This window comes from Saccopteryx bilineata, chromosome 1 (assembly GCF_036850765.1).
Source record: "Saccopteryx bilineata isolate mSacBil1 chromosome 1, mSacBil1_pri_phased_curated, whole genome shotgun sequence".
Classification (NCBI taxonomy): domain Eukaryota; kingdom Metazoa; phylum Chordata; class Mammalia; order Chiroptera; family Emballonuridae; genus Saccopteryx; species Saccopteryx bilineata.
Window position 1 is genome coordinate 143,069,467 of NC_089490.1, and position 13,247 is coordinate 143,082,713.

At 44.5% G+C, this 13,247-nt stretch overlaps 1 protein-coding gene across 1 annotated transcript in view; it reads left to right on the top strand.

Annotated features, from left to right (window-relative positions):
* The window catches only part of BRD4 (bromodomain containing 4), a 97,951-nt gene that overhangs the window by 37,923 nt on the left and 46,781 nt on the right, over positions 1–13,247 (top strand). The window lies entirely within an intron of this gene.

Genomic DNA, 13,247 nt, shown 5'->3' on the forward strand with positions numbered 1-13,247 from the left:
GAGTATGTTGGGTCACAACCAGGAGGGTGGGCTGGCCATCTCATTTGTGTTAGGGCCTCCAGGGGTCTTCAAACTTTTTATAAAAACCGCCCACTTTTGCAGTGCTGGTCAACCTGGTCCCTACTGCGCAACCAAACAGCGCTGCGATTGGCCCACCATGAAAGCTGGACCGCCCACTAGTGGGCGGTAGGGACCAGGTTGACCAGCACTGCAAAAGTGGGTGGTTTTTATAAAAAGTTTGACGACCCCTGGCAGTGGTCGGCAAACTCATTAGTCAACAGAGCTAAATATCAACAGTACAAGGATTGAAATTTCTTTTGAGAGCCAAATTTTTTAAATTAAACTATATAGGAAGGTACATTGTTATTAACTTAATTAAGGTATGTGGTATTTTGTGGAAGAGTCACACAAGGGGCCAAAGAGCCGCATGTGGCTCGTGAGCCATGGTTCGCCGACCACTGGCCCAGAAGATCTTCCGTGAGGCTAGTGTTATGTATGATTGTGTTAAGTGAAATTGTTTTCTCCCCTATGACTATGACAGACACATCTGTGTAGGTGGTATTCTAGATGTGCTTGCACTTACTGATTTTTAGAGGGTTTGAACTGAGTTTGATGAAGGTATTTCTTCAACCCCTCACCTGAAGTAGAATGCATTTTTTTAAAATTTATTTTATTTTATTCATTTTTAGAGAGGAGAGAGAGACAGAGAGGGAGAGAGAGGAGAAAGAGACAGAGAGAGAAAAGGGGGTAGGAGCTGGAAGCATCAACTCCCACATGTGCCTTGACCAGGCAAGCCCAGAGTTTCGAACCGGCGACCTCAGCATTTCCAGGTCGACGCTTTATCCACTGCGCCACCACAGGTCAGGCTAGAATGCATTTTGATGCCATTTCTATGACAACTGATGAATTCCATGCTGTTCTAACATAGTAACAGGATTATTGAAGGCAAGAATTCCATGCTGCTTTAATATAATAACAGGGTTATTGAAGGCATATTGAAATACTTTAAAATAGTGCAGCATTTTGAAGAGAATTGTAATGGTCCAATACTAAATTTTAACATTGACTCCATTTGAGTACATTTTTACAATAGTAATTTGTATGTCACTCAATTAAGTCTTGGTTTTAAATGTCATCAGGGGTAAGGGGAGGACTTGATGGGTGTGTATTTTTAATTCCAAATGGGTTCTCAGTGAAGTCTTCAGGGGTTCTATATTCTCTGGGTTTCAAAAGTACTTTGCAAAAAATAAAAGAAGTATTTTGCTCACACATCTCTGCCATTGGGGATTCTTGTGTTTGAGTTTGGAACATTCTCCCCCTACCCCAGCCTGGAAGTCAGGTGGTTTTTACTTGTCCATCTTTCCCTTAAACCACACCTCCCCATGAGACCAAATAAAGCAAAATGTGACTTCCTTCTTTGTGGAGCTGAGGAAGGCTATTTCTTCAAGAAGACTTACCTGACCTGAGCCCCTTGCTGAGGCACAGTGGGTACCCTGGGAGGTAGCATCCTGTACCCACCTGTCTATGAGAGCAGGGTCCTGGCTGTAGGTGGCTCCCAGGAGGTGTCCAGTGCCCCTGTAAGCACACTTTGCTCCAATCACCCATGATTCACACCTTTCCCATCTTTTATTCTCTGGGCTTCATCAGATTGAGCTGTCCTGATAGTGATTTTAATTCAGTAAGAAGCATGGATTTCTACTAGAGTAATTTGGAGACATCCTGAGTGAAGCACCTTGACCCTTGCGGGGGCTGGACAGGGGTTTTGGGGACGCTGAACAGGGGAATCCAGGCATGAAGCAGTTCTGGTGTGGTTCTGTACTTTGGCTTCCCCCAGTTATGGACAGTGAGATTAACTCACATGGTTTAGATCAGGGGTCCCCAAACTACGGCCCGCAGGCTGCATGCGGCCCCCTGAGGCTATTTATCCAGCCCCCGCCGCACACCCAGAAGGGGCACCTCTTTCATTGGTGGTCAGTGAGAGGAGCATAGTTCCCCTTGAAATACTGGTCAGTTTGTTGATTTAAATTTACTTGTTCTCTATTTTAAATATTGTATTCATTCCCATTTTGTTTTTTTACTTTAAAATATGTGTAGTGTGCATAGGGATTTGTTCATAGTTTTTTTATAGTCTGGCCCTCCAACGGTCTGAGAGACAGTGAACTGGCCCCCTGTGTAAAAAGTTTGGGGACCCCTGGTTTAGATTCTTGTGCTCAAGCCTTGCCTGTTCCAGCCACCTTCGCACTGTGGGGATCTGGGCAGAGGACTTGGTGCCTGTTCCTCTGACTTTTCTCTTCCCTCAGCAAATGGTACTGTTATGCGTTCTTCTTTGCCAGGGAAAGAGCTTATTCATGCCATTACAGAGGATGGACCCAGAGATCTGCCCTCCTCCATCTGCTGAAGAAGGCACACTCCATCCTTCATGGAGGCCACCCTCATACATTGAACTTCTCATGTCAGCCCAGCACCTGGCAACACCAGCTGAGGCCAGAACAAGGGAAATGCAAAGCCTCTCCAAGCTTCTTATACCATTGGGAGTAGCCTTACGAATTTGTGGGAGGCTCAGCGCAGTACCAGCTGAATTCTGTGTGTACTTCGCAAAATAGCCTCTGGGAAGGAGCTACGTTTATAACTTATAACTGGATCCTGTGTTCTAATCCTAAGTTATGAGGAACTTGGGGGCCCAGTTGGCTCTTAGCCCAGGCTGTGAAACCATCTTTAGAAGTTCTCATTTCATGCTCCCTTTGGTGTGTCTGCCTTGGTCCAAAACTCCTTCAAAATCTGATACTTTAAAAGTCTTGTGTGCCTTGTGGTTAATGTTTTCTGGGATAGTTTCCACTTTCCCTCCCTCCCTCCCTCCCTCCCTCCCTTTCCTTCCTTCCTTTCCTTCCTTCCTTCTTCTTTCTTTTTCTTTTTCCTTTTTTTTTAACAGAGACAGAGAGTCAGAGAGAGGGATAGATAGAGACAGACAGACAGGAATGGAGAGAGATGAGAAGCATCACTCATTAGTTTTTCATTGCGACACTTTAGTTGTTCAATGATTGCTTTCTCATATGTGCCTTGAGGTGCTGGGGGGCTACATCAGACCGAGTAATCCCTTGCTCGAGCCAGCGACCTTGGGTCTAAGCTGGTGAGCTTTTGCTCAAACCAATTGAGCCCGTGCTTAAGCTGGCGACCTCAGGGGTCTCTAACCTGGGTCCTCCACATCTCAGTCCTAGGCTCCATCCACTGCCCCACCGCCTGGTCAGGCCCTCCCCTTTCACATCAACTATTCAGTTCTTGAAAGATAATTTATGTTTTCCCTAGTCTTCTAAATCAGTGGTCCCCAACCTTTTTTGGACCACAGACCGGTTTAATGTCAGAAAATATTTTCACGGACCGGCCTTTAGGGTGGGACAGATAAATGTATCACGTGACCGAGACAAGCGTCAAGAGTGAGTCTTAGATGGATGTAACAGAGGGAGTCTGGTCATTTTTTAAAAGTAAAACATTGTTCAGACTTAAATATAAATAAAACGGAAATAATGTAAGTTATTTATTTTTTCTCTGCGGACCGGTACCAAATGGCCCACGGACTGGTACCTGTCCGCGGCCTGGGGGTTGGGGACCACTGCTCTAAATTGCCAACATCCTGATAGAAAATCCAGGAGTAGGTTGTGCCCTGAGGCCATGTGGCCTACATCTGCCTCCTGTCACCAACCAGGAAGCTCCTGGTCCCTGGTTTTTTCTGCCCGCCTCCTTGGCAGGGACTTAAGTTAACATTCTTCTGGGTGCTCTCCCCTCTGGGTACATACTTTCCTTAGTGATCCCACTCCCAACTTAGCCCTGTTACTCAGCTACTGTTCTGCCCTGCCTCTGTCCCCAGATAACCAACTTTTTGCCAGAGATAGAGTTTGTTTTGTGATGGGTTAGTAGTTGATTTTAATCTTGGGTTCCCCCTTGGCCTCAGCCATGAGGTTTCAGCCTTTTAAATTACCTTTGAGTCTAACCCCATCTTCTACCTCTTTTTTTGGGTCTTGTTTTGTTCCTGCAGTAGCCTTCATGCTGATCTTGCTCTCTATCCCCCAATCTCTAAAGGATGCCTAATCTCTAACTAAGGTGACTTCACCTAGTCCTGGGACCAGCAATCCTTATGGGAGGACACCATTACCCTTTGTTTCCTTAAGTACTTCTCACTTTGAGAAGGTCTTATTGGGTGTTAATCTTCCATTTTGCAAGTCAAGGCAGCTCCAGATCTTGGGCCATCAACTATGCCAGCAACAGTTTTTTTTGTTTTGTTTGTTTTTGTTTTTTTGGGGGAGGGAGGGGGGGACAGATGAACAGTAAGGAAGAGAGATGAGAAACATCAACTCATAGTTGCGGCACCTTAGTTGTTCATTGATTCTCATATGTGCCTTGAATGAAGGGCTCCTGCCGAGTCAGTGACCCCTTGCTTAAACCAGTGACCTTTGGCCTCAAGCCAGCAACAGTGGGGTCATGTCTGTGATCCCACACTCAAGCTGCTGAGCCTGCGCTCAAGCCGGCAACCCTGGGGTTTTGAATCCGTGTCCTCAGTGTCCCAGGCCAACGCCTTATCCAGTGTGTCACTGGCTGGTCAGGCCCAGCAGCAGTTTTCATTGTACTTATTTTTGCACTGGCCTTCTATTTGTAGCAGCTGGTGCTATTTTTAAATTAGTGATTTTTTTTTCATTTTGAAAATTTTCAAATCTACCAAAATTTAGATTTACCAATAAATGTTTTTGTTGTTTTTTTGAGGGGGGAGGAGGAAGGGGGAAGGAGAGAGAAACATTAACTTGTAATAGTTGCTTCTCATATGTGCCTTGACCAGGCAAGCCCAGGGTTTCAAACCAATGACCTCAGCATTCCAGGTCAATGCTTTATCCACTGTGTAGGCACCAATTAACATCTTGCCACTTCTGTTTTATTTATCAGTGCACAGGATTTTTTTTTTTAATCCTTTGAAAGTAAGTTGCAGATGTGAGGATTTACTTCAAGTCCTTCAGCAAACATTTCTTTTAAGAATAAGGGCATTCTGCCTTACCAGGCGGTGGCGCAGTGGATAGAGCATCAGACTGGGAAGCAGAAGACCTAGGTTTGAGTGTGGGCCCACCAGCTTGAGCACGGGGTTGCTCGCTTGAGCATGGGATCATAGACATGATCCCATGGTTGCTGGCTTGAGCCCAAAGGTTGCTGGCTTGAAGGCCAAGGTCGCTGGCTTGAGAAACAGGTCACTCGCTCTGCTGTAGCACCCCTCCCTCCAAGGCACCTATGAGAAAGCAATCAATGAACAACTGATGTGCTGCAATGAAGAATTGATGCTTCTCATCTCTCTCCTGTCTGTCCTTGTCTCTCTTTCTATCTCTGACACACACACACACACACACACACACACGAATAAGAGCATTCTGTTGAAAGCAGGGATTCCCAACAGGCATTTGTACACCCATGTTCACAGCATCATTGGTCACAGTGGTCAAAGATGGAAGCAACAAAAATGTATATTCATACAGTGGAATATTATTCAGCCTTAAAAATTAAGGAAATTGCCCTGACTGGATAGTTCAATTGGTAGAGCATCATCCTGAAGTGCAGGGGTTGCTGGTTCAGTCCATGATTAGGGCATATGTTCCTCCTCCTCCCTTTTTCTTGGTCCTTTTTCCCCTTCCTCCCTATCTCAAAATCAATAAACATTTAAAAAACAACAACTTTTGCCTGACTGGCGCAGTGGATAGAGCTTTGACCTGGGACACTGAAGACTCAGGTTTGGAACCACAGGTGGCCAGCTTGAGCATGAGATCATAGATATGATCTCAGGGTCACTGGCTTGAGCAAGGGGACACAGGCTCAACTGGAGGCCCCCTCCCCAGTCAAGGCATGTATAAGAAAGCAATCAAATGAACAACTAAAAGTGCCACAACCTACAAGATGATGCTTCTCATTTCTCTCCCTTCCTGTTGTCTATTTGTCCGTGTCCCCCCCCCCCCCCCAAAGGGAAACAACAAGGAAAAAATAACAACAAAAAAATACTTGAAAAAACGGTAAGGAAATTCTCACATGTTACAACATGGATAAACCCCTGAGGACACCATGCTAAGTGAAAGAAGCCGGTCATAAAAAGGACAAATGATTTTACTTACGTGAGGTGTACTTAAGAGTAGTCAGATTCATAGAGACAGGAAGTAGAATGGTGGGTGCCAAGGCTGCGGGAAAGGGGAGGGTAATTAGTGTTTAATAGGGACACAGTTTCAGTTTTGCAAGATGAAAAACATTCTGGAGATGGATAATGTTGATGGCTGCACAACACTGTAAATGTACTTAATGCTATTGAACAAGACATTTAAAAATGGTTAAAACGGCAGATGTTATGTTATGTATATTTTACCACAATAAAAAGATTATTGAAGTCTTTGTTCATATTTTTAAATAAGGGCATGTCCTTTAATAAAGCCACAATAAACATTTTGTTATATACAAGAAAATCAATAATTGTGTCCCACATTAAAGTGCCTATGTTGTCTCCCAAAATGTCTCTTCCATTCAAACAGATCCACATATTGAATGTGATGTTAGTATTTTCTTTTAAATAATTTAAGTTTATAAAATACAAGTTGATATGTAGTACAAGTGGATCTCTGGGTGATAAAGGTGGTTGGTTTGGGACTGACACGGGGGGATCAAATTAACCCTCAATATGTAGTGGTCTGGGTCCCTGTGGCTCTGGAGCGAGTTTCTAAAGTGTGCAACCTGGCTCCTAACTTCTAGATCTTCTGGTAGGGTTGGCACCTGGCCCTTGAGCATCGGAATGTGGCTAGTGCACATGAGGGAATGAATTACGTTTTATTGAATTCTAATTAAATGTTAAAAATTGATGGTTTAGTTTTTGGAGAACTTTTAAAATATGTTTGGAACACTTTGGGTATGTGAATCTACTTTTTCAGCTATTAATTTTATAGACTAAATACAAATCAAATAACTTGAAAAATTAGCTACTGAATTGAGATGTGCTGTAAGTGTGGAGTTACACACTTGGATTTCAGACATATTTAATAAGAAAATAATGGTAAGATGTCTGGTTTTTTAATAGTGACTGTGTTGAAATGATATTTTGGTTATATGAGGTTAAATGGCATATACTATTACATATTTAGTGAAATATATACTCTTCATCTTCTTACATTAATGTGGCTACTAGAAAACTTTACAGTGCTTGAGTGGCCACGTGTTTCTATCAGACATGTAGATACAGTGCAAGCATGAAGTACCACTTTCTCCATGCAGCAGCCCTTACAGCCACCCTCCACCAGGTCCTCCCTTTACATCTCTTTCTGGGCTACTGAAGAACTTTGGGCCCTGTTTTTTTTTGTAAATTCTCAGCTGGAGTCTCTTTCTCATTTTCTCTCCTCTTTTAACAAAGCCTTATAGGCCTATGATCACCTGAGCCTTGGGCATAACTCCTCTCCTTTATGTAGTGTCAGCCTATGGAGGGAAGGGGCTTGGTTGGGGTGGCAGGAACATACTGATCTGTTACTAGATAACATAAAGACCCCTCCTCTTCTGTCTAGTTCATTGCCCCAAGTCCTCAGACAGTACAGAGGTGTGGGAATCATTGTTGTGAGGGCATTGGGACCTTGGAGAAGATAGTGAGATTTCTAGGTCACTGGTCACACAGGTAAGGCATATCCAGTGTAGAGTCTGGGAGAACTCAGAATCCCCGAATGGTCTGACCAGGTGGTGACACAGTGGATAGAACGTCGGCCTAGGATGCTGAGGACCGAGGTTCAAAACCTCAATGTCATCAGCTTAAGCAAGAGGTCACTGACTCAGCTGGAGCCCCCCTGTCAAGGGACGTGAGAAAGCAATCCATGAACAACTAAGATACTACAACTATGAGTTGATACTTCTCATCTGTCCCTGTCTGTTCTTCTCTCGCTAAAGGAAAAAAAGGATGGGGAATCCCAAAGAATGATAGGGAGAGCCACAGATGGGTCATGTGCTCAAGCTGCACAGTGGTCATGAGTCTCAGCTTTCCTCAGCATGGCTGGCAAACCAGTTAAACCCATATGTATGCACATCTTTATTCAGCCATTATGTACACTAGACTATGGTTCAAAGCTTCATGTGATGAATGTTAGCTCCACATTCTTTAATATATTTTACAATTTTAATACAGAGACATTGAGGAGTGCCAGGGAATGCTGCAGGTTCATTGGGAATGTGATCATTTGTGCACTGGGACTGCTGCTTCAGTTTCAAATGAACTGAGAACTCACCTGAGTGAATGTTTAAGGACAAGCTTACCTAGTCAGCCAGGCAGTAAACTTGGGTTGTGTGACAGAATCAGAGTCTGAGATAGCAGCCTGCCTGCGGCTTCGGCTTTCCTGGAGTATAGAACCCAGGCTCTGATAGTGTTTGCCACCAGCAAGGTAGCCCTGCAAGGAAATAGGCCATACTATTCTCCAGTACCTGTACCCACCCCTCTCCTGCCAGTGTCAGAGCTGGGGCCCTTAACTTCTGAGTCATTTACTTCAGTGGAAGTTAGGGGTAATTAATGGCAAATAAGAACATTCATTCTCACAAAGCTACAGATCCCTTAGTTTCCTTAGCTGTCTTTAAGAGGAGTTGGATTATTTAAATGCAAGAATCCAGGCCCTGGCCGGTTGGCTCAGTGGTGGAGCGTCGGCCTGGCGTGCGGGGGACCTGGGTTTGATTCCCGGCCAGGGCACACAGGAGAGGCGCCCATTTGCTTCTCCGCCCCCCCCCCCCCTCCTTCCTCTCTGTCTCTCTCTTCCCCTCCCGCAGCCGAGGCTCCATTGGAGCGGGGATGGCCCGGGCGCTGGGGATGGCTCCTTGGCCTCTGCCCCAGGTGCTGGAGTGGCTCTGGTCGCGGCAGAGCGACGCCCCCTGGTGGGCGGAGCTTCGCCCCTGGTGGGCGTGCCGGGTGGATCCCGGTGGGGCGCATGTGGGAGTAAGTCTGACTTGTCTCCCCGTTTCCAGCTTCAGAAAAATACAGGAAAAAAAAAATTAGTAAAAAAAAAAAAGGAATCCATCTCTGGTTAGATATCAGGGCAAAAGTAGATGTTGGTTGTTTGCTGAGGGCTGAGATGTCCCTGCAGTGCATGGAGGTGGCTATCTGAGGGCTTTACCCTTACCTGACAGGAGAGCCTGTTTCCCCGGGGCTGCTTGACTGTCAAAAGGACCAGCCCTTGCTATATCCAGAAGTGTGTCTCTAGTTTAAATGATGTCACCTCTTGCTGGCTAGTTGTCTTTGGGCCTTGTATCAATCTTCATTTCCTGCTTTGGAAACCAGGGACTCAGATTTGGGCTGTTTCTAGTTGTGAAGTTAATTCCATCACTTTATGTGTTCCCTTTTCTTTGGGATAAGTGACGCTCTCCTGCCCCTACTCCTTTTATTTGGGCTTTGTGCCTGATGAAAGGTGAAGCAAGGGGAGAGGAAAAGTAATTTTTTCTGGAGCCACTTCTTGAGAGTACCCGATACTGACAAATGTAACCTTTCCCCAAATCTTTGAAAATTCATCTTCTTGTCCTGGCTAGGTAGCTTGGTTAGAGTGTTGTCCTGATATGCCAAGGTCGTAGGTTCAGTTACCAGTCAGGGCACATACTAGAATCAACCAGTGAATGCATAAATAAGTGAAACAACAAATCAGTCTCTCTTCTGCCCCCTCTCCCCCTCTCCCTAAAAATCAATAAATTATTTTTTTTTAAATTAAAAAAAACAATAGAATTTAGCTTCACCGTGAAGGTCAGAAGATTTTAACGTTGAAGAAAAGGTCACTTAATAAACATCACCTCTTAATCAAGGTAACCAAGCTTCTGCATCTCTAAACCCTGAGTCAATGTCTTTCACATATGTGTCTGTTTCTGACTCCTTAGATTGTCTGCATGTCTCCATATCTTCTCTTGGCCATTGAAGGGTTTATTTTACCTTTCTTTTCAGTGAGGGCTCTAGGTGGTCATGGCTGAAGTGTTACTTGACATCAAAGCCATGGTGTCTCTGGAAACTTGACTAGCCCCATTCCCTGAGCCCATTTTGTCCCCAGTGAGTTAGATGAGTCCCAGGGAATCCTTGAGTGTTGCTGTCAACCACCACTTTGCTACTTTGAAGAGACAACTTGGAGGTACCATGTGCTTTTGTGGAAATACCTATTTAGCTTTGCTGACTTGTTGAATATTGTTTCTCACTTACATGTAACAGGCCTATAAGCCTAGCTGGTACAGTCTGGATCATTTCAACCACATGCAGTGGACTGTTCCTGGTATAGTGCTAGCCATTGGTTGTTCAAGTCATTGATCATCTGCACTTCTCACCTTCCTCTCCTTGGGTTTTCAAATTCCCAAACAGCTTGACTTTAACCACTTGCTTGGCAGTTGATACTCAGTGTTGTTGTGCTAGAAACATCATGGTTGTCTGCTTTATAGTTTTACTGTGTGTGTGTCAGACAGACAGAGACAGAGGGACAGATAGGGGCGGACAGACAGGAAGAGAGATAAGAAACATCAATTCTTCGTTGTGGCTCCTTAGTTATTCATTGATTGCTTTCTCATATGTGCCTTGACCCAATGGCTACAGTAGAGCTAGTGACCCCTTGCTCAAGCCAGCAACTTCGTGCTCAAGCTGGTGAGCCCACGCTCAAGCCGGCAACCTCAAGGTTTCGAACCTGAGTCCTCTGCATCCCGGTCCAACTCTATCCACTGCACCACCACCTGGTCAGGGTATAGTTTTACATTTTGTTTGTGAGGATCATGTACTAATAATTTTATTGGAAATAGAAGGATTCCAGAAAACCAGTGTGCTATCATGTTCTGAAGTTTTTTGGTCTATACCAAGGGAGCCCAAGACTATTGTCAGCCTAGTTTGACTAATCCTAGTTTCTCACTCTTATACTTTTTCCTCATTTTAGTAGTTCTTCCTACTGGGAAACTATCATCTAAGTCAGTAGTAGTCAATCTGGTCCCTACCGCCCACTAGTGGGCGTTCTAGCTTTCATGGTGGGCGGTAGTGGAGCAACCAAAGTATAAATAAAAAGGTAGATTTAACTATAGTAAGTTGTTTTATAAAGATTTATTCTGCCAAACTTAGCGAAAATCTGACGTAAAGTACTTGGTAAGTAATTATATGCTTTAACTTGCTGTAATTCTGCTTTATAAATTTTATAAAGTTACTTCCCTACTTTATAAATCACCATTACTGTGGAACCAGTGTGCAGTTAGAAAATTTTACTACTAACAGAGATACAAAAGTGGGCAGTAGGTATAAAAAGGTTGACTACCCCTGATCTAAGTGGAGGAAGTGCTGAGCCTCCCTACCCATCTCAGCTTTGTGATCTGCTTGGCTTTGTGGCCATCTTGGAGTTCACCTCTCAGAGTGGGATTTTTTTGCATGAATGAATGGTACGTTGCATTTATTATAAGTTGATCTTTGCCATCTCTTCTGAGAAAGTGAATAACTCTAGATAAAAAGATGAAGACAGGTAAAGGAGCTGGAGTAAAAAGCTTTAAAAGAGGCAGCCAGAGCAAAATGTCACTATGATTTATGAAAGGCACAACCCAAAACCCAGATTAATGGGAATACAGAGTTTAAAATAATGGCCCCGTATCTCTCTCATAATCTTCCAGCCTCTAATTGGGAAATTTGGCCAGGTCAAGTCTTCTCTGTAGTGCCTGGAGGCCAGCTCACCATGTAGAGAGGCAGACAGACAGACTGACTGACTCCACCAACAGAGGTGGAGGCTTTTGAAAGGGGGCAGATTGCAAAGAGGCCAACCTGGTTTTATATATATATGTTGGTTGTTTGATAATTTCAGTGTAGTCATCTACAGATCCACTGCCATATCCCACTTTACTTTATGGTTCTTTGTACCTGCCCTCTTGCATATTTTTCCTCATCTGTAATTTTGCACTCTACTTTTTGAACATAACATTCTATTGTCACATAACTTTTATCTCACCTTGACATAAAGTCTAGAAATCTGTGGAACAGGTTGCAGACCATGTTAATCTAAATCAGGGGTCCCCAAACTATGGCCCGCGGGCCGCATGCGGCCCCCTGAGACCATTTATCCGGCCCCCCGCTGCACTTCCGGATGGGGCACCTCTTTCATTGGTGGTCAGTGAGAGGAGCATAGTTCCCATTGAAATACTAGTCAGTTTGTTGATTTAAATTTACTTGTTCTTTATTTTAAATATTGTATTTGTTCCCGTTTTGTTTTTTTACTTTAAGATATATGCAGTGTGCATAGGGATTTGTTCATAGTTCTTTTTATAGTCCGGCCCTTCAACGGTCTGAGGGACAGTGAATTGTCCCCCTGTGTAAAACGTTTGGGAACCCCTGATCTAAGCTCTGTTGGCACACAATCACACTCATTTGTGTAAGGATTGTCAGGGAGCTGCTTTCCTGATACAGCAGCAGCAGCAAGCATTGCAACGAATTGTGTTTCACACAGCTGGCTGTATTTTCTTTCTATCTTTTTATAGTAAGAATTAATCCGCCCCTGCTGAAATATGTTTCAGCCCAGCAGTTTTGATCTTGTCCACATTAAAGTTTTGTTTTTTGTGTTTACTGCATGTCCATCACTGGGACATTTTTTTTTTTTTTTTTTTTACAGAGGCAGAGATAGACAGGGACAGACAGACAGGAACGGAGAGAGATGAGAAGCATCAATCATCAGTTTCTCGTTGCGCGTTGCGACTTCTTAGTTGTTCATTGATTGCTTTCTCATATGTGCCTTGACCGCGGGCCTTCAGCAGACCGAGTAACCCCCTGCTGGAGCCAGCGACTTTGGGTCTAAGCGGGTGAGCTCTTTGCTCAAGCCAGATGAGCCCGCGCTCAAGCTGGCGACCTCGGGGTCTCGAACCTGGGTCCTTCCGCATCCCAGTCCGCCGCTCTATCCACTGCGCCACCTCCTGGTCAGGCATCACTGGGACATTATAAGTTTACAAATCACCCACCCAAATTTACCCATCAGCACCAGTGGACCCTTCACTGTACCTAAGCCACTCAGTCCTCCAGCTATTGGCAGCTTTTGTAGGGAAAAATTAAGGCAAAATCTTCAGTGCCCCTAATTTAATGGGCCTGCTGATTGGTGTCTGGAGCAGAGAGACTGGAATTCTGATTGGCATGGTTTAGGCCTGCCTAGAGCCTGGCTTCTAGTCCTCCTGGCTGCAGGGTCCTTGTAGGCCTGGTCCCTTCAGTGAGGGACAGAGAGCTTGAGTGCATCTATACTCCCCTTTCA